The following is a 26276-nucleotide window of genomic DNA, read 5'->3' on the forward strand; positions in this document are numbered from 1 at the left end:
CTGTAATTTCTCAAGTCCAAGGAAGGGAAATGTTGGTGACAGAAACTCACTCTGGGGACTTCATCTACGGAAAGAAAGCTCACTTATCACAAACAAATCATTTCTAAGCGAGCAACAATTTTGTTGACTACATTTAAAGACAGAAACACGCAGTTCCCAAGTGCAATTTCAGTTTTCCAAAGGACAGTTTGATTCTTTTTCAGAAATGCCTTGGTGATTATTTTTTGTTGTTTTGTTTCGTTTTGCTTAGAAGGACTGCTTAGTGTGCCTCTTTAGTCAACATGAAAAAGAAGAAAAGAACAAGTAACTGAAGGATCCTCTGATGGCCTCAAGGCAGTGGATTGAGAATATCTCTTAAGTACAAGGAGGTATTCTAGGTAAGACTGGTAAAGACTTTTTAAATCGGGCTCAAATACTCCTCAAACACTGACACAGTCAGATGGATTCAGATTAAATGCTTTTTTTTTCCCCCTAAAGATTGTCTGTTTTCCATACTGATTTTGCAAAATCCCTCTAAAGGTGCTGAAATTCCCATAATAAAATGTTAATCTCTTACATTAAGAATTGGATGAAATTTACTTATAGCAGACAATCTTGGGTTCTATTATGTTTAGTATACAGATTTTTTTCTTTTGACAACTACTGTTTTAAAACTCATGATATTAGGTTTCAGGATACATATTTTATAAGATACAATATATATTATATATCATAATATATTACATATGCATATATGTATGAATAACATAGACATATAATATATTATATTTGTACATAATATGTATATATAATATATTATTTATACATAATATGTATATATAATATATAATATATTAGGCTTTGCAGGCTATGTAATCTCTGTTACATATTCTTCTTTGTTATTTTTACAGCACATTAAAAACGTGTGCAAAACACTCTTAGCTTTCCTGGCATATAAAAACTGGTCATGGACCAGATTTGACCCTACTGTGCCAGCACCTAGACAGACACATGATATAATCATTGCCTTTGATGCAGTTGACAAAAATATATATATAATGTATATATAATATATAATATATTTATACATGTTATGTATGTATAAATATAATATATTTATACATGTTATGTATGTATAATATAACATACATAATATGTATATATAATATGTTTTTGATATATATATTTTATATATATATATGTTGTGTGTTTTTTTGACACAGGAAATAGTACCAGGGCTAGAAATTACATCAGTATCATAGGATATTTTTATGCTGTTTTGGCTACTTTGTATCCTTCATATATATTCCTTGTAGGTAGGACATACATGCCTTAAATATGTGTAATTTTTTTAGAAACTTGTGATTTTCTCAGCTTAATAACTTTGTAACTAACTTTGTACTATTTTAAAAATATTTATCTGTAAAATTATGCACCACACTTGCAGAAAAAACTGTTTGGGATATTTACTGTGTAAAAATGAAAGGTAGGCTTACATTTTGACTTTTCCTGGGTGGGGAGGGAGGAGATACCACTACATTATGAGGTTTTTCAGGGAATACACTCTATGTTGCTCAGATCTGTATCCCCAACACTTAGTTTGGCGACTGACCGTATTAGACACTCCATAAATTTTTGTTAACTAACTGCATGAAAGGCAATGATTATATCATGTGTCTGTCTAGGTGCTGGCACAGTAAGGTCAAATCTGGTCCATGACCAGTTTTTATATGCCAGGAAAGCTAAGAGTGTTTTGCACATTTTTTTAACGTGCTGTAAAAATAACAAAGAATATGTAACAGAGATTACATAGCCTGCAAAGCCTAAAATATTTGCTATCTGGCCCTTTACAGAACAATGTTTTCAGACCTATCTTTATTCTTAAATATACTCTTGTTTTTACATACACTTCAGTCAGAGCTCAGACCAGTCTTGGAGTGAGGCTATCCATGGAGGTGGACTCTACTAATTGGCTATTCAAATTCACTCCCTTTCTCTCTTGTTAACAGAATCCCTATTGCGTTTGATTGACAACAGAACTGCTATGGATGAAACATGGCAGGTCAAAGCCAGTTTTGGCAATTTCATTTGTCTTTCCTAGTGATTTGTCTAGAGTCAGCATGTGACTCAGCTCTGGAAGATGAAACCTAAGGGGAAATGACCAGATAGATTTCTGAGAAGGATTTCACTCCTCTTTTAAAGGCAAACATACATAAAGGAATATATGTGTTTGCTTCCACTCCATTCTGTTAAATGAAATTTAGTCTAAAGTTGCCTCTTTACATATTTTAAATTGAGCCTAAGGCTTTCTCTGTACATAGTGAACTATAACCTAAATAGAGGTGTAAATGGACTCAAATCTACTCTTGTGCCAGTCACTGAGTTCTGGCTAATCATAGGGGGGCAAGTGTTTAAACCATTTTTAAATAAGGCAAATGCTGAGCTGTAACCCACCTGGCTGTTTCTGTACCTTGCTTCCATTTTCTGTAGGTCACTTTCCTTCTGTCCATAAGTCTTATGTCACCACATGCTTGTGCTGGAGTCTCTGGGTCTACTCTGGCTCAGGAGGATGCCCAGTTCATGACTTGTTCTTTGCTCAATTCAACTCTGTTAAATTTTATTTGTCTAAAGGTTTTTCTTTCAACAATTCTTTCTTGCTTGGGATTTAGTTATGTGAGGTTGTGTTTTGCCTCTTTGGCAGTCCTCTTTTGACCGTCCTCTTTTGACCAAGAAAGAAAGCCAAAATGATTCAAAGTGATGTTGAGCTAACATTCTGTCACTGTTGTGGTGTTGAATTGACCCTACAACTGAGATGAGATTGTTTCCTTGACCTTGACCCTCTTCACGGGTGGGAACTGGATGACTCATTTCACTCAGTCCGCTGCTGTCCACTCCTTGCAAGAGGGAGCATGCAAGCAAGTGAGTGTGGGACCAAAGCAAATGAACGCTGGAACCGGCCAGTTGGTCCTCTCTGGCAGGAGCAGGCTCTGTGCAGGCCCCACAGCAGTGTCGCAGCCCCTGCCCTCTCAGCACCCAGGTTGTTGTCCAGTATCCAGGAAGAATCAGGTTACATGAATGGATTGAAGGGTAGTGTATGCAGAGGATTTTACTGGGTGATGGAAGTGGCTCTCAGCAGAATGGAAAGTTGGAAAGGGGATGGTGTGGGAAGGTCATCTTTCCCTGAAGCTTCGCCATCTGAAGTTAGCTGTATCTATCTGTAGTCTCTGAATCTCATTTGCTTCTCTGCATGCTTCTCAGCTTGACACTCAGCCACTTGTTTCCCTCATCCTCAGCTGCTTGTGTTGCTCTGCCAGCTGAAGTCTTTTTATGGGCACAGGATAGGGGTAGGGCAGACCAAAAAGAAAAACAACGACATTTTGGCAGAAAAATGGGGTTGGCTATTTTCACTTAGGGCTGCGGTTCCAGGCTTAAGGGTGGGGTTTAGCTGGGATCCCAGCCCTTCTATATCATAACTACCTATCTCTAGCCTGCTTATGAAACCACCATTGCAAAATTGTAACTAAGACAGTGAAAGAGATTTGACCTAACCAACTACATCTTGCTTCTGATCTCCAAGCTATCCTTGTTCTTTCCTGGGTATAGGCTGAACTAACTTCTGGAGGAACTTAGTTTATAGTTTAAAACAAAGATGATAACAGGCCTTTACCAAGGGAAATCCCCTTCTTGCCTGGGGACTTGACTGCCACTGTAGGTTGAACATATTAGCCACAAGATTAGAAATTACGGTTTAAGTGTCATGTAGCTGGAGGCTACAAGATTCTGACACTCCTTAACCTGCTTGTAAGATCAGTGCTTGAGATATTTTGCAGACCCTGCAACTGATGGATCAGCTGGCACCACCAAGATCGATAAACTGGCTCATCTGATCTTGTGGCTCCCACCTAGGAACTAAGTACAAGAAGCATCTCTTACTTGACCAATCAGCACGCCTGTCTCATTGGCTTCCCCCCACCCACCAACTTGTCCTTAAAAACCCTGATCCCCCGAACCCATAGGGAGACTGATTTTAGTAATAATAAGACTCCAGTTTCCTGCACAGCTGGCTCTGCATGAATTATTCTTTCTCTATTGCAATTCCCCTGTCTTGATAAATTGGCTCTGTCTAGGCAGTGGGCAAGGTGAACCCACTGGGCCATTACACTTGTGATAAGATAAAAAAAAATCATGTCTTTATGCTTCAGGCTATTTTTAATTCTGTATGCTGATACTTTCTGCTAAAATATACTGATTCATTCAGTTTTTAGATCTATTATAATGAGTTCAATGAAATTATTGAAGTTTTTTTTTTTTTTAAATGAGAAACTCTCAAATTACTTGGAGTCCTAATTGGTTATAGTATTATCCAGACAGGGATTAGTGTAACCTGGTACTGCACAATCTTGGACATAGCCATTTTGGTTCGAATTTATATGAGAAAGGTAACCACTTGGAGAGCAGAGTGAATTCAACCATGAAAAATCAATTTAATTTCTTATCTGATTAAGAAGTGTGTGTGGGTGTGCTTATGCATTTGTGTGTTCAGTATTGACAACTGTAATGAGATTCAGAAAATATTATTAATTGTAGAGTTTATTCAAGCACTAAGCTTGAGGATGGCCATCTGGGAAGCAAAGATTCCAAAAAATGGAAATCAGCTTTCCAAAATGTGGAATTTTGGGGGTCATCTATGTAGATAACACTTAGGCAAGCTTAACAGAATTTCAACATCTTTGACTATAAGGCTTAATGCATGGTTACAATGATCTGATTGGTTGAGGTGGTCTTTTTCTTTCAGGAAAGGCATATTTGATTTCCACACTGAACATGTGACAGTCATGGGGTTTTTTGCATGATCTGGTCTGAATTAGGTGCAGACAGTAAAGGAGGCAGTTAATCTGTAACAAAAGTCAATGATTAGAAGAGGAAGAGGCGTAGTCTCTGGTCTCTCCTAGTCATTTACAACACAAAAGCAATGAGAAAGAGAGTTATTCTATAATCTAAGAAGCAGAAGCTGTAACTACATTCTATGTGATTCAGATCACAGTCACATTTCTCTCAAGGCTTAAAGAGTTTTGAGGGTTCCAACAGCTTTTAAATTGTATGTGTTTTCACAGTGTAAACATAGAATGCATGTGCTTCACTTAGATATTGGTTAGAATATACTAGACTAGGAATTAAGGAAAATAATGCTTGTGATCTGTCAATAGTGATGTTACAAATCCGTACTGTAAAGTTCATACTCTTAAACCCTCACATTCCTCCCTCAATGCTTATTTCAGAATGGATAGAAATACAATGCTAGTGTAATATTATTTTACCTTATTTCTGCATTTTGGCATCCCAGAATGGTATATTGCATTTTCACTGCCATATAGGAAACTTCCCAGGGCTCTTAAGTACAGAGTTAATACTCTTTAGACTTCTATTGACTCTAGGTTAGCTGTGTTAACTATTAAAACTCTGCCGCAAACTAACATTCATTTAGTTTGATTACATATTTTCTGAAATCTTTTAAATAACTACGATTGAGATGATTATTTTTTTAGTTGTGTCTACATCTCACAAATAGTACTTTCTATGGGCATTTCATACACTCATCCATTTCTGACTTACATTACTTTCTACTGTAGGTTAGTTTATGAAATCTCGTGTTATTCTGTCTATTATTGTGAACTTTCAACTGTCTGGCAGAGGGCTATAACTTACTGCATTTGTAAAGAGACAACAGATAACTCCTTGCCTCCCACAAAGCTGCTTCCATATAACAAATTAATAGAAAACTTACTTATTTAAAAGAAAAAAGGGAATATGTTTTCTTTACTAAATTTCTAACATGTACATAGTGCTTTACAGTAGAAAGTGCACTCATATTTCTTATTTTATCTTCATAAAAACTTCAGGAAGTCAACAAGATACTGCTTTTTGTATCTATTTCGTATTTTAAAAACAGGGGCTCAGAAAGTTTAGGAGACTTGCTCAGTTCACTCTCCTTTGAATAGGCAGATTCTGGCTCTAAACCCAAGTCTCCTGACTCTCAGTCTTTCCCAGAGGTAGGACATTTGCACTGTTTTGGGGGTAGGACATTTGCACTATTTTGGGGGTAGTGCTACCATCTTTTTGAATGATTTTTGGAAATAAACCATTTTTGAAATATAATTTTTGTTAGAGGTGGCCAACTAAATTAGCTAACCTTTGACATCTTCACTGAAATCAGTGAGCCTGTGCAAAAAGCTTTACATCAGTTTCTCTTTTAAAAAAATAGAGAAAAATATTCACCATATATTACGACTCCATAGAAATATTTTGGAAATGTCTAAACACTGTGAATAAAATCAGTGTAGCATACAACTATATACCATCGACATAATGTATCTAATGTCAAGGTTGATTGAAGATTATTATAAAAAGTCTAAACATATACCCAGTTAATTTATGATGCTGGCTTTCTTTGCCTGTATTCTCAGCAGATGACAGAATTCTACACACCTGACCGTCAAGCTTTATTGGTGGTTCTCCTCTACGCAGCATTCATTTTACTTTAATTAACCTCAAGACTCTAGTTTACAAGGCAGAGCTGGGCTTCCTAATTATTTCCATAAAACCAGTAATCTTGCAAGCCATCAGAGGCTGTGGCTAAATCCCACACAAATAAGCCTCAGTACTAGAAAATTTAACACACTAATTTTTTTTTTTTAAGGAACGGACTCTTTCATGTTTTTTAATTTTTGTTGAATGGTGTTACAGTGAACTCTAGAAATGGCTCAGAGGCTAATTTTTTTTCTTTTGTACATCTGTCTATCATGCTATCTCTATATTTTTAGAGTATATTAAAGAAAATATGCCCTACGGTACTATTTTTCATCTTTATAATGCATGTGAAAAATTATTCTTGTTTTATCGTCTAAGGATAGTGAAGCCTGGGAATTGAATTCACTGTTACCCACATGCTGGCCTTGACAGGGAAAGAGTCTGGATTATCTTCAGAATCAAGCCTTCATTACTGAGATAAAGTGAAAGAGACTTTACCACTCTTTATGTAATTAAATGCAAGCATTATTAAGAAAATTTTTCTGTACAGCTGCTAGGTTGAAAAAAATGTATGCCTTATCAGTAATCCCTTTATATCTTTAACATGATTCATAGCTCCTCACGTATTCCCTGGCCTGAAAATGAAACAGAATTTGCAGCCTTCCACAGGTAAACAGTGCCCATTTGTTGCTTTAATATCAATTCTGTAGCTCTTTTTAAAAAAATTCAGTGAACCATTCAAATGGCTATCATGCCACGTCTGGTCAATTTATTTAATCAGCAATTCATATTAAAAGGCCAAGTGGCCAAGCAGGTCATAAAATAGTCACTTGAATTTAGTCTCAAAGTGTTGCAGGACTTTTCCTTAGTTCAGCTAAAGACAGGGACCTTGCCACACGGTCATGGAAATTTAGGTTTGCAGACAATTTGAAGGGGGAGTAAGGAAGGGTTTTGTTAGGTGAAAAGGGAAAAAAGCGAAAACAGGGACCTTCCGCAAAGCCAGAGTCGCTGCTGGTGAGCTTCCCACCTTGCAGCTTGAATCCCGGGTTTTATGAGGGAAGAGAAGGGGCCACGCTCCTTTCCACTGCAAATGGCATGAACTTCTGTGGCTTCACCGCGGTGCTCAGGCCAGATGGAGTGTTGCGAGGGAACCCTTCCCACCTGGCTGTCGCAAAACCTTTAGACAGCTGAAGTAATAGCCTCCAATTGGGCTGTTAATTAGACCACTGTCATGTAATAACATATGAGCTTGAGGGGAGGTTATGCTGGGGTCCGGGTATTTCTGGGGTTGGGAACCTGGAATGATAAGTTCCCTAACCTACTTGACCATATCCGACAAAAAATCTCCAATTGTATTAATTGATATCAAAAATGTTCTTTAATGTCTTTTGTCTACATCTCCAGTGACTCTAAACTTGGGCAGAGAAGACAGATGTGTAATATACTGGGGTCCTTACGACCCCACGCATTAGTCCAAGCTCAGTAATCCCTGAAAGGCCTGGGCATTTCCTTTTTCAGGCCCATGGTAAGGGGCTCTGTGTCCTTTGCAGGGAGACCAGAGAAAAGATTTGGCAATATCAAAAAGTCTTTCCTTAGGAATTTGTTTTACTCTGTATTTGAGGGACTTTTGGTCTTGAGAAGTAGTTTATGTCTAAGAATTAGAGGAGAGGGTCTTTTACTCTTTTATGATGGGAAAATCAGACTTCTGCTTACAACACTAGAGTCTTTAAATTCAGATCTAATAGGACTCTAGTAGTCTGCCTATTTCCGTCCAAGAGACACCATGGTTAATTAGTAACTACCAAAGATTCCTATGGGAAAAATTATTCTGATGATCTTTCTGTCTCTGCTGCCTATTTCTGTAATCGTGAGCATCTTGTTTCTAGCAGTTAAGCGCTGCCATTTAGTCTTCTCCACTCTGGGACCCAATTGTCTTCACTGAAGTCAGTAAGCCTGTGTCAAGGGCAGCCTTTTCCACCTTCCTTGCTGACCTACTCAGGATACCCAGTATAGTACCTTTCATGGTGTTTTATGTATATCTTTATTAACATATATTTTTAAATTTATTTGAAAATAATTTCAAACTTATAGCAAAGTTGCAAAAATAGGCATATACAAAGAACAATGGTACAGCCTTTACCCAGATTCGCTTCTTAACATGTTGCTCCATTTGCTTTATCATAGCGACTCTGTCTCGGCCTCAGCATCTGAGAATAAGTTGCATACCTCCTGGTCCTTTCCCACTAAGTACTCATTTCTTAAGAAAAAAATGTATCCTTGTGTAGCAACTGTGTGGTTATCACCTTCAGTAAATGTAATACTAACTCATATGTTAATCTGTCATCTACATTCTATTTTACCAAGCAACCCAGTAACGTCCTTCATTGAATTTGTCTTCCAGTATAAAATGTAGTCTAGGCGTAGGTACTGCACTTAATTATGTCTTTTTAGATTCATTTAATTTGAAAGATGTCTAAAGCCTTTCTTTGCCTCCTTTATATGCAGAGTGCAGTCCTCTCCCACATTTTCAAAAAATAAAACAGCATGTTCTTCATTTTGACTTTGATGTTTACTCATGTTTAGATTTGGGTTATGTCTTCCCAACTGGGATACTACATAAGGGATATTGTGACTTGATGGCCTTCTCAGGGTATCAAATCGAGAGTCACACAATATCCGTTTGCATCCTTATCATCTGGTCAAGGCATTTGATTTGTATACTATAGAGTTACTATTTTTTTACATTGTAATGAATAATCTATAGGAAAACAATTTAAGATCACACAAATATTTTGCCTCTTTAAAAAATTTATCCCCCTAGTTATAGCATCAGTTGATGATTTCTGCCTATCTCAATCTTTACTGTAATGATGACAAAAATGATGACCTTTTTCCAACTCCAGCAATCCCTCTGGGGTTTATCAGTCAGCAGTTGGTGTTCTTATAAAACAAGAGCCCCTATCTTCTTATTTATTTACTTTATTTATTTATGTATTTTGTATTCATAAGTATATATATTTTAAATATGAGTATAATAGAGATACATATTTTGGTATAAACTCACAGTTTTTCATTTTTTTCCCTAGTGGCTTATAACATATTTCTGTCTTTTATTTTATTATTTTTTCTTTTTTTGATACAAATTGTCTCTGTCACCCAGGCTGCAGTGCAGTGGTGCAATCTCAGCTTACTGCATCCTCAAAAACCTAGGTCAAGCGATCCTTCCAGCTCAACCTCCCAAATAGCTAGGACTACAAATGCAAACCCCTATGCACACCTAATATTTTATTTTTTGTAGAGACAGGGTCTCACTGTGTTGCCCAGACTGGTCTTGAACTCCTTGTCTCAAATGATCCTCCTGCTTGGCCTCTTGAATTGTTGGGATTACAGGCATGAGCCACTATGCCTGGCCCATATTTCTGTCTTTAATTATTTTTGTTTACCAATTGATTTTTAAATTGCCTAGGTAAATGGAGGGTCCTCTGAGGGGCCTCAGGATAAATTTCTATAGATTGAGTAATTTAGTACATAAAATAAACTCTTTCCATTCTTATCATTCTAAGTCTTAAAATCCCTTTTTCTGTATTATACTAAATAAGGGTAGGCATGTCACCTTCATTTAGTGCAGAACACCATTTAGTCCACTAACCAAGTCAACATTTTATACCACAGTGAGAAGATTCAGCTGGCACATTGAGTCTATAATCTCTGGTTGGTATACCTATATTGATACAGTTTGTCTGATCTATGTTTCTTTTTCCTTCGTCTATCCTTATTAGAACCCATTCTTACATATATCCTTCAGCTTCCAGCATATATATATATATATATATTAGCAAAATCATGGATCTATTTGATATGGAAACATAACTCTTTCCATGTCAGATTCTGTTTGCTTCCCTAGGACAACCTGGGATCTAACTCTTGTCATAGGGGTAGTGTCTGTGAGGTGCAGTTGTGGCCAGGGTCTCCGAACAAACCAGGGCTTGTTCCATCACAGAGGGGAGAAAGAACCGTTTCTGTGGGTGAAGAGATATTCACTGGTCTTTAGGGATGCAGAGTGGTCAGGTTCAACAGAATCCATCAAAATGTTCCCCATCCGGATTCCACTTTCTGTTGCAAAATACTCCAGCTTTGATGTAAGAGATGTGGAAAGGCTTTGCATTCAGTTTTTGTTGTGATATAGCAAATTATGGACATCAAACTCCATGTCTGATTTCTGGCTATGTTGGTTATGTGACGGCCAGAGATCATGATAGATGTTTCCCAACCTTCTAACCATGTGTTGGACTAACAATTGAAAACCCAGAGCTTGTCTTTTATTTTGTTTAATTTAAAAATTGTCCAATATAATGAGAAACAGCCAGAGTTCTGTATTCTTTTTACTCTCCGGGATGCTCTATCACAATGGTCATTTCATTTCAAAACCTTCCCTTCAGTAGGCACTTTATTTCAAGTGACTGAAGGGGATCCTATGAGTGGCTCTGTGTCATGTGCTACACATTTTCCATTTTTGAATGACATTGGGATCATCCTTGTTTCACAAAACTAGTCTTCCAGTCACTCCCAAATTCCCATCTCTCAAGTACAACTACTTCTAGTCCTACTGTATGAGTCAGAACTCAATGTAAAAACAGGGTCTACTGTCAAACCCCAAATCTGACAGAGATACAAAAAAAGAAAAGAAAACAAAACTTCAGGCCAATACCCTTGATGAATATTGATACAAAAATCCTCAACAAAATACTGGCAAAATGAATCTAGCAACACATCAAAAAGCTTATCCACCACAATCAAGTAGGCTTCATCCCTGGGATGCAAGGTTGGTTCAACATACAAATCAATCAACAAACAAACAAATCAATAGATGTGATTCATTACCTAAACAGAACTAAAGACAAAAACAAGAAGATTATGAAGAAAAGGCCTGTGATAAAATTTAACATCCCTTCACGTTAAAAACTCTCAATAAACTAGGCATTGAAGGAACATACCGTAAAATGATAAGAGTCATATACGACAAACCCACAACCAATATATACTGAATGGGCAAAAACTGGAAGCATTCCCCTTGAAATCTGGCACAGGACAAGGGTGCCCTCTGTCACCACTCGATTCAACCTAGTAATGGAAGTTATGGACAATCAGGCAATTGAAAGAAATAAAGGACATTCAAATAGGAAGAGAGGAAGTCAAACTTTCCCTGTTTGTAGATGACATGATCCTATGTCTAGAAAACCCCACTGTCTCAGACCAAAAGCTTCTTAAGCTAATAAGCAACTTCAGCAAAGTCTCAGGATGTAAAGTCAATGTGTAAAAATTGCTAGCACTCCTATACACCAACAACAGTCAAGCCAAGAACCAACTCAGGAACCAACTCATTCACAATTGCCATGAAAAGAATAAAATACCTAGGAATACAGCTAACTAGGGAGATGAAAGATCTCTAAAAGGGGAAGTACAAATGACTGCTCAAAGTAATCAGAGATGATACAAACAAATGGAGAAACATTCCATGCTCATAGACAGGAAAAATCAATATCATTAAAGCGGCCATACTACCCACAGCAATTTATAGATTCAATGCTATTCACATTAAATTGCCACTGACATTCTTCACAGAACTAGAAAAAACTATTTCAAAATTCATACGGAATCAAAAAAGAGTCAAAATAGCCAAGGCAATCTTGAGCAAAAAGAACAAAGCTGGAGGCATTACGCTATTTAACTTCAAACTATACTACAGGGTCACAGTAATCAAAACAGCATGGTACTGGTACAAGAACAGACACATAGACCAGTAAAACAGAATAGAGAATGCAGAAATAAGGCCACACACCTACAGCTAGCTGTTCTTTGAGAAACATGACAAAAACAAGCAAAGGGGAATGGATTCCCTATTCATAAATGGTGGTACGATAACTGGCTAGCCATATGTAGAAGATTGAAACTGGACCCCTTCCTTATGCCATAAACAAAAATTAACTAATGATGGATTAAAGAAGTAAGTGTAAAACCCCAAAGTACAAAAACCTTAAAAGACAACCTAAGCAATACCATTCAGGAGAGAGGCATGGGCAAAGATTTCATGACAAAGATATCAAAATCAATTGCAATAAAAGCAAAAATTGACCAATGGTATCTAATTAAACTAAAGAGCTTCTGCACAGCAAAAGAAACTGTCAACAGAATAGACAGACAACCTACAGAATGGGAGAAAATTTTGCCAGCTATGCATCCAACAAAGATCTGATGTTCAGCTCTATAAGGAACTTAAATGAATTTACAAGAAAAAAAAATCCCATTAAAAAGTGGGCAAAGGACATGAAAAGACACTTCTCAAAAGAAGACATACATGTGTCCAACAATCATATGAGAAAAAGCTTAGCATCACTGATCATTAGAGAAACACAAATCAAAACCACAATGAGATATTATCTCACACCAGTCAGAATGGCTGTTATTAAAAAGTCAAAAAGTAACAGATGCTGCCAAGGTTGTGGAGAAAAAGGAATGTTTATACACTGTTGGTGGGTGTGTAAATTAGTTCAACCATTGTGGAAGACAGTGTGGTGATTCCTCAAAGACCAAAGACAGAAATACCATTTGACCCAGCAATCCCATTACTGGGTAGATATCTAAAGGAATATAAATCGTTCTGTTACCAAGACACATGCATGGATATGTTCACTGCAGCACTATTCATAATAGCAAAGACAGAATCAACCTAAATGTCCATCAGTGGTAGACTGGATAAATGTGGTACATATACACCATGGAATACTATGCAGCCATAAAAAGAACAAGATCATGTCCTTTGCAGGGACATGGATGGAGCTGGAGGCCATTAATCTTAGCAAACTAATGCAGGAGCACAAAACCAAACATTGCATGTTCTCACTTGTAAGTGGGAACTAATTTATGAGAACACATGGACACTTAGAGGGGAACAACACAAACCGGGGCCTTTCAGAAGGTAGAGGGTGGGAAGAGGGAGAGGATCAGGAAGAATAACTAATGAGTATTACACTTAATACCTGAGTGATGTTCGTGACCAGCCCGGCCAACATGGTGAAACCCTGTCTCCACTAAAAATACAAAAATTAGCTGGGCATGGTGGTGGGTGCCTGTAATCCCAGTTACTCGTGAGGCTGAGACAGGAGAATTACTTGAACCCGGGAGGTGGAGGTTGCAGTGAGCCCAGATCACGCCACTGCACTCCAGCCTGGGTGACAGAGTATGACTCCATCTATAAATACATAAATAAATAAATAAATAAATAAATAAATAAAATAAACCTGGATAATGAAATAATCTGTTCAAAAAACCCCCATGACACACATTTACCTATGTAACAAACCTGTACATGTACCCCTGAACTTAAATAGAAGTATAAAAAGGCAGGGTGCAGTGGCTCATGCCTGTAATTCCAGCACTTTGGGAGGCTGAGGCGGGTGGATCATCTGAGGTCAGGAGTTCGAGACTGGCCTGGCCAACATGGTGAAACCCTGTCTCTACTAAATATACAAAAATTAGCTGGGCATGGTGGCACGTGCCTGTAATCCCAGCTACTGGGGGTGCTGAGGTAGGAGAATTGCTTGAACCTGGGAGATGGAGGTTGCAGTGAGCTGAGATTGTGCCATTGCACTCCAGCCTGGGCAACAGAGTGAGGCTCCATCAAAAAAAAAAAAAAAAAAAAAAAAAAAAAGTATAAAAAAAGAATATTTAAAAAAGAGAAAACATAAAAGACAAAAAACACAGAAAATTGTAGGCTTCCATTAAGGAATACTGGAAGGATAGATTGTAGTTGCGCCACCAGAAATGACTTCTTCAATCAAGATCCACAGGGGACCTGCTCTACTAGACAGCTGCTGGGCTTGATAGTGCCTATGACGCAGGATGAGGATTTCAAGGCTGATGCCACTGCTGCCTCTGACAGAACTTCCTGTAAAAACAAAAGAAGCAAAGAAAAAGACATTCGGTGATTGAAGCCGAAAATCTTCAAATTTCCATGTTCTTTGTAGAAAAACATCAAAAAAAGACAAGAAAATGGTTTTGGCGTCGCTTTCACCTTCCACACCTCACTCAAATGCATTTAATCTGAGGAATCTGATTTGTATCAAGGACCCTAGTGCAATAGATAAACATTGTTTAGTTTCCCCAGATCTCAGTTAGAGATAGGGTGGAATCGAGGTTGAACAAACTAGTCGACAATATTTAACAGAGCCCAACAGTGAGAACTGCCACATTTAGATCAGGAACAAGCAAACCCATGGACAGATCTGTTGTTAATGAGAGTTATAAGCAGTAAATATTTGGCTTAATTCTCATAGTGTGTATTTATAAATCATACCTCATAAAACTCATCAAGTGGGCCGGGCGCGGTGGCTCACGCCTGTAATCCCAGCACTTTGGGAGGCCGAGACGGGCGGATCACGAGGTCAGGAGATCGAGACCATCCTGGCTAACACGGTGAAACCCCGTCTCTACTAAAAAATACAAAAAACTAGCCGGGCGAGGTGGCGGGCGCCTGTAGTCCCAGCTACTCGGGAGGCTGAGGCAGGAGAATGGCGTGAACCCGGGAGGCGGAGCTTGCAGTGAGCTGAGATCCGGCCACCGCACTCCAGCCTGGGTGACAGAGCGAGACTCCGTCTCAAAAAAAAAAAAAAAAAAAAAAAAAAAACTCATCAAGTGGATGATTCTGATTCCCCCAGAATGAAGTTTATGATACTTACTGTCCCCTTTTTTAATATTCTTAAATCATGAAAATAAATGGCAGCTGGTTCATGTCCAAAGTGATTTTGAGATTGAGTTGTACACATTATGGTAATGCATTTTTCTGTTCTAATAAAGCCTTATTATATTATCATCAATTAATCAATAATTGTATATGACTCATTAATATATTTGTATTTTAGATATAGCAAGACCTAGCTGATTTTTTTAACAGTATGGTGTGGAAGATCCAGTTCACCCCGAGTAAGAAAGCATCATTTCTTCTCTTTGAGAAAACTGGGCCAAATGGAGGATGCTGGTCATATGATCTACTGATGCCTGCTAAGCAACAGCATGGCTGATTGGACAGATGTGTTAATATAGATTCTGGTGGAAGCATAGCTCCTTCCCTTTTTTTGTATTTTGTTGTTTTTATCAGTAACTGTATTTTTACTGAAGTAGAAGTTCATAAGGAAAAAAATGAAAAATATCACTGTAAGTTAATTGGCTTTGAAGCTTTGGGGGATTCATTTTATTATGGAAGATCAACTGGAAGATAAATGCACATACACAGCATGAAAAATATCGACCCCACAGAAACCACAGGAGAAAGCTCAATTGGCTGGCAATGCTATCTGATTCAAAGGTATATATACATAAACTAACTTTCATTGTGTTTGTTTTATTTATGCTTGTTTATCTCTTCCAAGCAAGGACTTACTCATTACTTGAAAAAGAAGTCAATAAAAGGGGAAAAGGCTTAGATAAGAGAAGAAGCTGTTTTTAAAAAACATCTTTCTGATATCTTATTTAGAGGTTTTCATTGTGTGGTAAATTATTTTGTTAAATTTTACATTTTAACTTATGCTTGCAAGTTTTTTATTATTTGATACATTAGTCCCTTTAATTCTTGCCTAAAAATATTTATTCCTCAAGCATTAATGAGAGAAGAATCTCTTCCATCTAGGTAATAAGGAAAATAAAGTGGCTACATATTAGAGTCGAGTTTTCAACTATTGTCTGGCCTTTTGTGTAAGAATTAGTTGGCACTTAAAAACACCTTTTCAAGGTGAAGCCCTCTAACTGCTTTTGTAAGCGTATGTGGGGTCATGAATATCAATGGCTTCACAGGGAAAATACATCTTCACATCTGATGAGTATCTAGAAGATTCGCACCTTTCCCAAATCTCTCTGAACAATATACATTAATCTTCAGAAGTGATATGATAACCTTAATAGAATATGGAGCAACGTTTTACACGTTATTTCACATATTGTCTGATTTATTGAAAATGGGTACTTCCAATGATATCACAGAACTAACAACCATCTGACCCCAACTACATAACAGAATATGACAGATAAAAAATATTGTTACAATGAACCAGAAGAGGTATCTGGTTTTTGTTGCAGTAGAATTTAGATCTAAGGAGTACATAACTATAATTTGCATTTCTGGGACAAAAGAGCTTGAGAACCAAAAGAGCTAAACATCATAGTTTGCTTTTGATATTAGTAATGGAGAAAAATGCTTCAGCAAAGTTAGTGCAATGATTTAATAAGACTCACAAATATCCCAAAGATCTACTCATAAGCTTCTAATATGTGTAAAGAGTATAGAAGAGCAGGAGAAAGAAATCACTGGCAATAACTGATCATAGAGAGGTTCCAATATTTCCAGCGACAGCCCTGTAATGTTCTTCCTCATTCAGATAGGATGTAGTTCATCTTTGGTTATCAATCACTAAGATTGGTCTGAGGTATCTTAGTGTTGGCAGAGCCCAAGCACAGGTTTACAGGGGGACTTATATACCCCAGACCACATAGGGGAAGCCAGGGTGTATGACAAGTTAAAGCAGGCATAAGCTATCAATCTGTGCTCTTTTCCAAACCCTATATAAACACATAACCAAGCCTTCATCTCTGTTGCTTCTGTATTCTTACTTCTCTTGTTTTGATTCCTAATGTTTGTGCTTCTGGATTCCGGATTCCTTATCTGACTTCTATTCTCAAACTCATTTACACCTTTGACTCTTTTTTTCTCAACCACCCTGGCTATTATAATGATTTGGTACAGAAAATAAGAAAATGAAAGATATAAAACTTTATCTACATCTTTTCTGTCTGTGTTTTAGTCCATTTGTGCTGCTATAACAAAATACCTGAGATTGGGTAATTTGGCTCATGATTCTGGAGACTGGAAGTCCAAGACTGAGGGACTGGCTTCTGGCAAGGACCTTCTTGCTGTGTCATGTCATGGCAGATGGCAGAAAGGTAAGAGAGGGCAAGAAAGCAAGAGGGGGCCATATTCTTTCTTTTATAAAGGCACCGATTCCACCTGTGAGAGTGGATGCCTCATGGCCTAATCACTTCTTGAAGGTCGTGCCTCTTAAAACTCTTGGAATAGCAATTGAATTTTAACATGAGTTTTGGAGAGGACAAACATTGAAACCATAGCAACCTGCAAGATGTTTATGTTATATTTGGTGGCTTGTTTGGAAGTTAAAGTTCATAGGATGGAGATCTGGGAGTAAGGAATTTAAACGAGTTCCTTGGGAAGGAGACAAGAGAATAATTGCTTTAAATGTCATATAGATGTGGAGTATTCACTTTAAATTCATTAATTATATATAGAAACCAGGTTAAGGGTTAGTGACAGTCACTGTAAAGATTCTATTTGCATTTATATGTTCATATTCACAACTTTTGGAGAAAGCATGAAAGATCTTAGGGTAATATTAGATCTCTTACACTTAAATGTAGACAGCCTGTGCAGACATTTGCCACATAATATGTGCAAATACATTTTACTATAATGTCATTGTGTTTGTCTGGATTAGAACAGGATTTTCCTGTTACGATAGTGGCCCTCACACTTGGCTGTAGTGTGGGTGACTGATTCCCCCCCGCTTGCCTTCCTTACAAAGGCTGATTTGACTGAATCTCTTGTCCTAGGCTTCCTTTTTGAAGTTGCCAGAATGAACCTCATTGGCTTTTTCAGCATGTTTTATGTCCTGATGAAGTTCAATATCTCTCAAGGATATTCTATAGAAATCAACTTCTGTAAGAAAGACTTTATCAGTGTAATCAGGACACATATAACAAATGTTGGCCAGGGACTGTGGCTTACACCTGTAATCCCAGAACTTTGGGAGGCCATGACAGGAGGATCACTTGAGGCCAGGAACTTAAGCATGGATAGCAGAGTGAGACCCTGTCTCTGCAAAAAATTTAAAAATTAGCTGCATACGGCAGCATGAACCCGTAGTCCCAGATACTCAGGAGGCTGAGGTGGGAGGATTGCTTGAGCTCAGGGTTTAAGGCTGCAGTGAGCTACAATTGCACCACTGCACTCCAGCCTAGGCTACAGAGCAAGAGATCCTGTCTCCAATAAATAAATAAATAATAAACAAATAATAATAAAAATAACATTTATTAGGTACTTACCTTGTGCCAAGTTCTGTACGAAACAATGTACATGTATTGACTCATATAATCCTGAATAATGTTATGAGGCAAAAACTGTTATAATTCCCATTTTATAGATGTGGAAACTGAAACACAGGAAGGTTTAGTAATTTGCCCAAGTGCACACAGTAGGAAAAAGCGGAACTGGTATTTCAATAGATACATTAGTGAGAAAAGTCCCAGAGTTAACATAAAGTGAATCACAACAAAGGAAGAAAAGCTGTAATAATAATTATCAAAAAGCTTCTTGTTTAAACCGTTGTTTTCATACTTGTCCATAGACAGTGCATTTTGAGTAACACCCATTACTACAGTGTACACTTTGGGAAACGCTTCATTAATTTAGTTAGATTCTCCATGACTGTACTTCCAGACCTCAGTTCCGAAGTTCCAGAGTCCTTTAGGAGCCTTGAGTAAACAGGTCTGAAATTTTCCAGGGAGGAGTTTTAAGATATTCCATCACATTTACTTTAGAAATCCACAAAGAGATGGGAATGGGCTAAAGATTTCTCATTTAATTCCCACTGTTACTGAGGGCGTGTTCTGCAAACGTAGGAATTTTTGTTGGTTTCATTCTATGTTATAGCTGTGACAGTTAGAATCATGCCTAGAACACAGTGGGTGCTCAAAAGATATTAGATAAACAACTGCATTAAATAGCCATCACAGATCATAACCTGATTATATACCAGATTTGCTCTGAACCCTGAAGTTTAGAAGAGAATGGCGAGGGGGAATGGAAACGGATTTCAAAGGTCTGTCCTCTGCATTCCCCATCCCACTTGTTCTCACTGCTATTCTTACTCCACAACTCTCAAGAAAATTAAGATTCTTGTCCCAGTGGATTAGAAATGTTTGGTATCTAGTTTCCTATAAGGACAGGGAAAATATTGTCATTCTTGAATTCAGTTAACGACACTTTTCGAAGGCTACTATGTGGTAGCCATTGGACATTTGGTAATGAACAAAATACCATATAAGTAAGCACTTGCGTAATAATTACTATGGACCTTTTATAAGTGATGCGTGTATATTTATTTATATTCTCATATACATATTATATATACACAGTATGTGAAAACATATGTGATAGGCACCATGACGTGCTTCACAGTATCATTGATAAAAGTTACTAAAGGTATTTTTTCCAAAGCTATACACGATGTGTATATATGTCATCTATAAAAATGTATATATATAAATAATATGTATATATACTCATTGAACCATCATCACACTTTACATATGAGAAAAATAGGGCCACAAAGTTAGCAGAGGGCCATTATGAGCCTAATTAGCCATTGTTTACAAGCCAAGTTTTCACAGTAAGCTATGGTCCCCACTTCAACTTTAGTGGAAGTGAGAGGCATCTACTCACACCATTGCCTACCAAACCCCACAAATATGACAGGTGCTGTGACAGAGCAGCAGAGGGTGTTATGAGGGACGGCGGTGGAGGGGAAGTCAGAATGGGACTCTGATGAAATGACATTTAAGCTGAGACCTGAAAGGAGGTGAGTGGTTGGCCAGGAGAGGGCGGGGAAGGCATTCTAGATACAGGAAACTGTGCAAGGGCTGAGGCAGAGCAGGTGCGGCCTCATACTTTGGAAGGAACTGGAAGAAGAGCATCGCAGTGTGAGCTTAGGAGTTGGGTGTAGGGCAGGAAAAAGGAACGCAGGACACAGCAAGAAGACGCTGGAGAGTGAGGTGGGGGGGCGTACATCACATCCATAGTGTAAACCATGCAAAATTTTACACACTGTTTTAATTTCAGTGGGAAGTCACTGTAAGATTTTAGCAAGGATGTGGCATTACCCTATTTATGTTTTGGAAATGTTAGTCTGCTTTTTGCACTTCCATAGCAATAGTCATGATAATACATAGCTCACTTATGAAAGAATATTTATTCCTTTTAAAAAATGTTGTCTTGTTTAATTCAACTAACTCATTTGTACCACAGATACCATGTGGACAACAGAAACCATATTTACATTTAAAAGTATTTAAAATTAAAATATGGTTTACTGTAAATAAATATAATATGTAAAAGGAGCAAATTTAGACACTCTGTTACTAGGAAGAAAAGGCAAAGACATGTGACAGGGATACTAAGTGCTGCACAGTGTCGTTGATTGAAGTTACCAAAAGGAACCTTTCTAGAGCTACACAACGCTCATTGGCTATGTAAATGTTAAAAGACACATATTTAGATATTTAGGACAATATTTACTATGAGGACTACTAATGCAGTGAAATGCAGAGGCAAACTGTTGTTAATACATAATTCTATGATAGAATTAACAAACTGGTTACTATTTCATCTGTATTTAAAATATTATGAATTAAAAGGCAAAAAAAGCACCAGTGTTTTAATAAAATTTAGTCAAAAATGAGGCTTACATCGTCCTGTATAATGAAGAGCTAAGACTAATAGGTTTGCATTGATAATGCATGTGCTTTGCAAAACTACCACCTAGAAAAAAGAACTTAGCTACTTTTAGGGTGCCCAGCATTTGTATCTCACATAAACAAGCTGTCGTTTGGAATCAGAAGTCAAATCCATGGCCTATAGCACCGGCTAAAAGCAGACACCGTTGCTCTAACAGAGTGCGTTATTTCTCTTCCTGGGCTGGTTGGAGATTGGCAGGAACTCGGCTGGAAACATCCAGAGCGGGCTCACGGTCCAGCAGCGCTCCCAGGAGGGCAATAGCAGAATAGCAGCCTGTTAGGCTGCGGGAGGAAGACGAGGCACCGGTTACTGATAGCATATGTGTGAGGGGGGTCTGAAGGCGAGGAAAGACTGAAGAAAGCATGGAGGTGACAGGGTAGACAGCAAGAGAAATAGCATAATGCAGAGCCGGTTAATGACTCTGGCAGCTTTCCACGGCTGAGAATGTTACAATTGGCAAGGGAGGATGGCACATGTGAATTATCTCTTAGTAAGAGGCAAATCCTTGACTTGAAAGATCTGAATGTTCTTGCTTATCAGGACACACTGAAATAGTTAGATTCTGAGATTATAATGCACTAATGCTAGTTTTCTAAACGTTATGTTATTGAATCTGTTGCCTGTTAAATTTGAGGATACAAATGAAAAAAATCTATTCGATAGCTCTAAAGACTAATATTTTATGAAACACATACCTCTATGCCAGGCATGAGGCGCTATGTCAGTAAAATAGACATGGTCTTTTCCCTTCGCAGAGCCTAGAGGATAATTTATTAATGATTAATCTTTTTTTTTTTTTTTTTTTTTTTTGGAGACGGAGTCTCGCTCTGTTGCCCAGGCTGGAGTGCAGTGGCCGGATCTCAGCTCACTGCAAGCTCCGCCTCCCGGGTTCACGCCATTCTCCTGTCTCAGCCTCCCGAGTAGCTGGGACTACAGGCGCCCGCCACCTCGCCCGGCTAGTTTTTTGTATTTTTTTTTTTTTAGTAGAGACGGGGTTTCACTGTGTTAGCCAGGATGGTCTCGATCTCCTGACCTCGTGATCCGCCCGTCTCGGCCTCCCAAAGTGCTAGGATTACAGGCTTGAGCCACCGCGCCCGGCCTATTAATGATTAATCTTAGAGGATAATGTATTAATCGAATTAACCATTGCTTTGGTTAATTTGTAGTTTGTGTTAGAACACAAAGAAAAAAGAACAGTTTAGAATGTTTATCAAGGATTGGCTTTGGATAGAGAGTTCAATACCTGCACTTTAAGCCAGAAAACTGCAGAATGGGGAGACCTTGCTGGTAACTACAATGGAGTCGTAGTAGGTAAGGATGGAGAGGATATGGGTGAAAATCATATGCCAGACACTGAGCATGAACACGTGCAGGATTAATTTCCATGCAGTCTGATGAAGTAGATATTCTTCCTATCTACATTCAATACTCAGAGAATTTGAGGTGGAGGCACAAATAAACAAATTGCCCAAAGTCCCACAACTAGTAAGTGCATATTTTAATATTTCTCATTGCATACAAAATTAGACAATTTTGTATGCAATGAGAAAGATTTTTAGAAATAAAGGATTAAAACTACTAGGGCTTTAATACATACAAATAGATATTAGTAAAAATGCAGAGATGCCCAAGACAGGCATTATAATGAGACTCAGCAATGGGGACTCCCTCACTCTTCTCTGTATACATTTATTGCTATCACAAACCTCTCCAATATTTTCCTGCTCATGTTCCTTCTAGAAAGAAGTCTTGGCCGGGCTCAGTGGCTCATGCCTGTAATCCCAGTACTTTGGGAGGCTGAGGCAGGTGGATCACCTGAGGTCCAGCGTTAGAGACCAGACTGGCCAACATGGTGAGATGCCGTCTCTATTAAAAATACAAAAAATTAGCCGGGCATGGTGGTGCACACCTGTAATCCCAGCTACTTGGGAGGCTGAGGCAGGAGGATTGCTTGAACTTGGGAGGCGGAGGTTGCATGGAGCCAAGATTGCGCCACTGCACTCTAGCCTGGGAAACAGAGTAAGACTTCGTCTCAAAAAGAAAAAAAAAGAAAGAAGTCTTCAGAATATAATAATGATTAGACATGAATCTGCAAGATTAAAGTATCTATCAGTAACAATTTCCTGTTTGTTTTGTTTTGCTTTTTTTTCCCCCTCTTTCGGCCAGGTACAAGTGGCTCACGCCTGTAATCCCAGCACTTTGGGTGAATCACCTGAGGTCAGGAGTTCGAGACCAGGCTGACCAACGTGGTGAAACCCCATCTCTACTAAAAGTACAAAATTTAGCTGGGCATGGTGGTGGGCGCCTGTAGGCCCAGCTACTCAGGAGGCTGAGGTGGGAGAATCGCTTGAACCAGGAGGCAGAGTTTGCAGTGAGCCGGGATCGCACCACCACTCTCCAGCCTGAGAGACAGAGCGAGACTCCATCTCAAAAAAAAAAAAAAAAAAAAAAAAAAAAAAATCTTAGCAGGAAGCAAATGAAAGGTCAAAGCAGGCTTGCAGTCAGTGGGCACTCAACTAAGGGAAGCTTATAAAATGAAAACACACAAAAAAATCCAAAAAGGCTTTGCCTCCTTCCTTTCATAATAAAATGCTGACACACCTTAATTATAGTGTTGTAAACAGTGCTGTTGGACCACCGCTTCACCATATGGGACTGAAAACTGTAAATATGTTAGATATTGGTTCTTAGGAAAGGAAAATATAGAATATATCCTTTGTACGAGTCATATTTTTATGAGGCTGCTGAAGAGTAGCTGAGTGTTGAATCAAATCACGAATTCTCAAGGCCACCATAATCAGAGTAGGCAAAGTATATATTTGCTCAGGGAAACATCTGTTAAGAAATTTCTCCTGAGTCTCATCAGTAGTTGGCAAGCTTTACTGCTTTAGCTATATTTTCATTATTGGCCTGTCTGCAGAATAGTTTCCACTGGTTGTCCTTCAATCATTAATTCACCAGTAAAGAAATAATCTTTTTAATGGCCCGCCTTTGTTGATAATGCTCACAACAAAATTTAAATTTTAAATAGTCACTCAGTGATTTGTATTTTATTCCATTGTGCTCTTAAATTTTATGTACATGCACAGAGCTCTGAAAAAGGATAAAAACAATAAGTTATGAACTGAGTGTGAATCAACCATGGTGGTTACAGTTCAGTTGCTTTTGGAGTATTGCAGAAGTTGTGTCTTTAGCTAATAATGCTTGGTTCATAGGAGTCACACCGTTACTTCTAATACTTCTCAGTGACATTATTGAAATCAGCTACATAAAATATACATGGACTTTTTTTTTAGTTCAAGTAGAGGTACCTTCCAACAAAATATGCTTTCATCAAACTATCAAATTCATAATAGGAAACAAAGCATTTTCTGGAAAAAGAAAAAGAAAAGACAACCAGAAAATCATCTTTTTTGATACAGTTATCTCATAGGCATATGTTACCAGTGGCATGAATAAAATACTACATAAACTTTTTGGACATAATTAACATTAAAACATACTGGCCAGCATCATATTATTTTCTCTCTAGATTTCCATTTAGTGCTTTCCATGTGTCAGAGAGTCAATGTAAAGCTATCTTGATAAACCCATTAACGAATTGTTGCATAATGTTTTATAGTTGCTTTGCAAGTGAATTATTTTTGCTGTGGTACTGCTAATACAGCAATCTCTATGCCCTCTATGATTATTAATATGGAATAATAAAAAACTGTAACTTTGTCCAACATTTTCTCTGGTCAAAATATTAATATAACTTGGCTAAAAAGAAGCATGGAGAAAAACACAAGCACTATTTTGTGGTGTGTGAGATCGACCTGCAGTTGTTAACGCTGTTATTAAGTTTCAGTAATTGTTTAGGTCATCAATCTCTGACAAGAACCTTTCAGAGTGCTTGATGATATCGCAAGTATCAAGCTGTGCTGCATTAAAAAATGATGAATCTCTGTTCAGGTAAAGCTTTGCCCTTTGGCTATCATAATGTATCACCACTTTGTTTACAAATGGGTATTCACTACGCTAAATGGCAACAGGGTGCATGCGATTTTATAAATATGAAATGTTGGCACTAGCTAATATCTGAACTCGTAGTTGAAAGTGCAGCTGGAAGTCTAGGGAAAATAATCATAGTTACTTACAAGATAAATAATTTTGTAAATTAAAATCATTGTGTTTCAACTATTTAAATGATTACAAGTTATTTTTTTAAATAACATGTTTTAATAGAATAACTCAATTTTAACCCTCGGTTTTCTCTAAAACAAGTCTTATAATTTTTACCTAAACATAAATTTAGAAGCATTATACATAAATTTGATAATTTATCAATTTCAAAGGAATCTCTAATCGTTGCTATTAGATTCATTAAGCCATCAGCCACATTTTGTCCAGGTTATTATTATTTTAGACAAGTCTTATTTTTGGTAGGAAAATTATTTTCTGAACGCAACAAAATAGAAATGACTTCATCTCTTAGTTTACTGATTGGTTTAAATGAGCTAAGTGTTACTCCTATGTATCCTTGCTTATTAATCAAAGGCGGCGTTTTACAGACATGTAGGAGGGAAACCATGTAGTGTTTACTGTAACAACTCCTTTTTTTTTTTTTTTTGAGACAGTGTTCACTCTGTCACCCTGCTGGAATGCAGTGCTGTGACCACTGCTCACTACAGCTTTGATGTCCCAGGCTCAAGTGATCCTTCCACTTCAGCCTCCCAACTAGCTGGGACTACAGGTGCACACCACCATGCCAGGCTAATGTTTCGTATTTTTTATAAAGACGGGGTTTCACTCTGTTTCCCGGGCTGGTCTCAAATTCCTGGGCTCAAAGTGAGCCACCTGCCTCAGCCTCCCAAAGTGCTGGTATTACAGGTATGAGCCACTGTGCCTAGCCTAAAGCTATAAAATATTACAGAAAGAATTGTAGTACCTTGGCTACTCTTCCCTGGTTACCTCCCTTCCCTCCATTCATATCCTGATATATTTATATCATTAGAGTGTTTATTAATTTCACATATGCATTTATACTGTTACTCTATAATTGATCCAAAAATATAATGTAACATTTTTGTCTATTTTCAGTGTTTATAAAAATAAAATGAGAGTATGCATATTATTTAATTTATGTTTATTTGTT

General features: G+C 37.8%; 1 long non-coding RNA gene across 1 annotated transcript; it reads left to right on the forward strand.

Moving 5' to 3' along the window:
• Positions 1 to 26166, forward strand: LOC126954514 (uncharacterized). The gene is made up of 4 exons (XR_007725623.1): positions 1 to 377; positions 15426 to 15868; positions 17358 to 17496; positions 23306 to 26166. It is a non-coding gene; the product is annotated as an uncharacterized LOC126954514 (long non-coding RNA).
• Positions 26167 to 26276: the final 110 nt, after the last annotated feature.

This window comes from Macaca thibetana, chromosome 5 (assembly GCF_024542745.1).
Source record: "Macaca thibetana thibetana isolate TM-01 chromosome 5, ASM2454274v1, whole genome shotgun sequence".
NCBI classification, from domain to species: Eukaryota; Metazoa; Chordata; class Mammalia; order Primates; family Cercopithecidae; genus Macaca; species Macaca thibetana.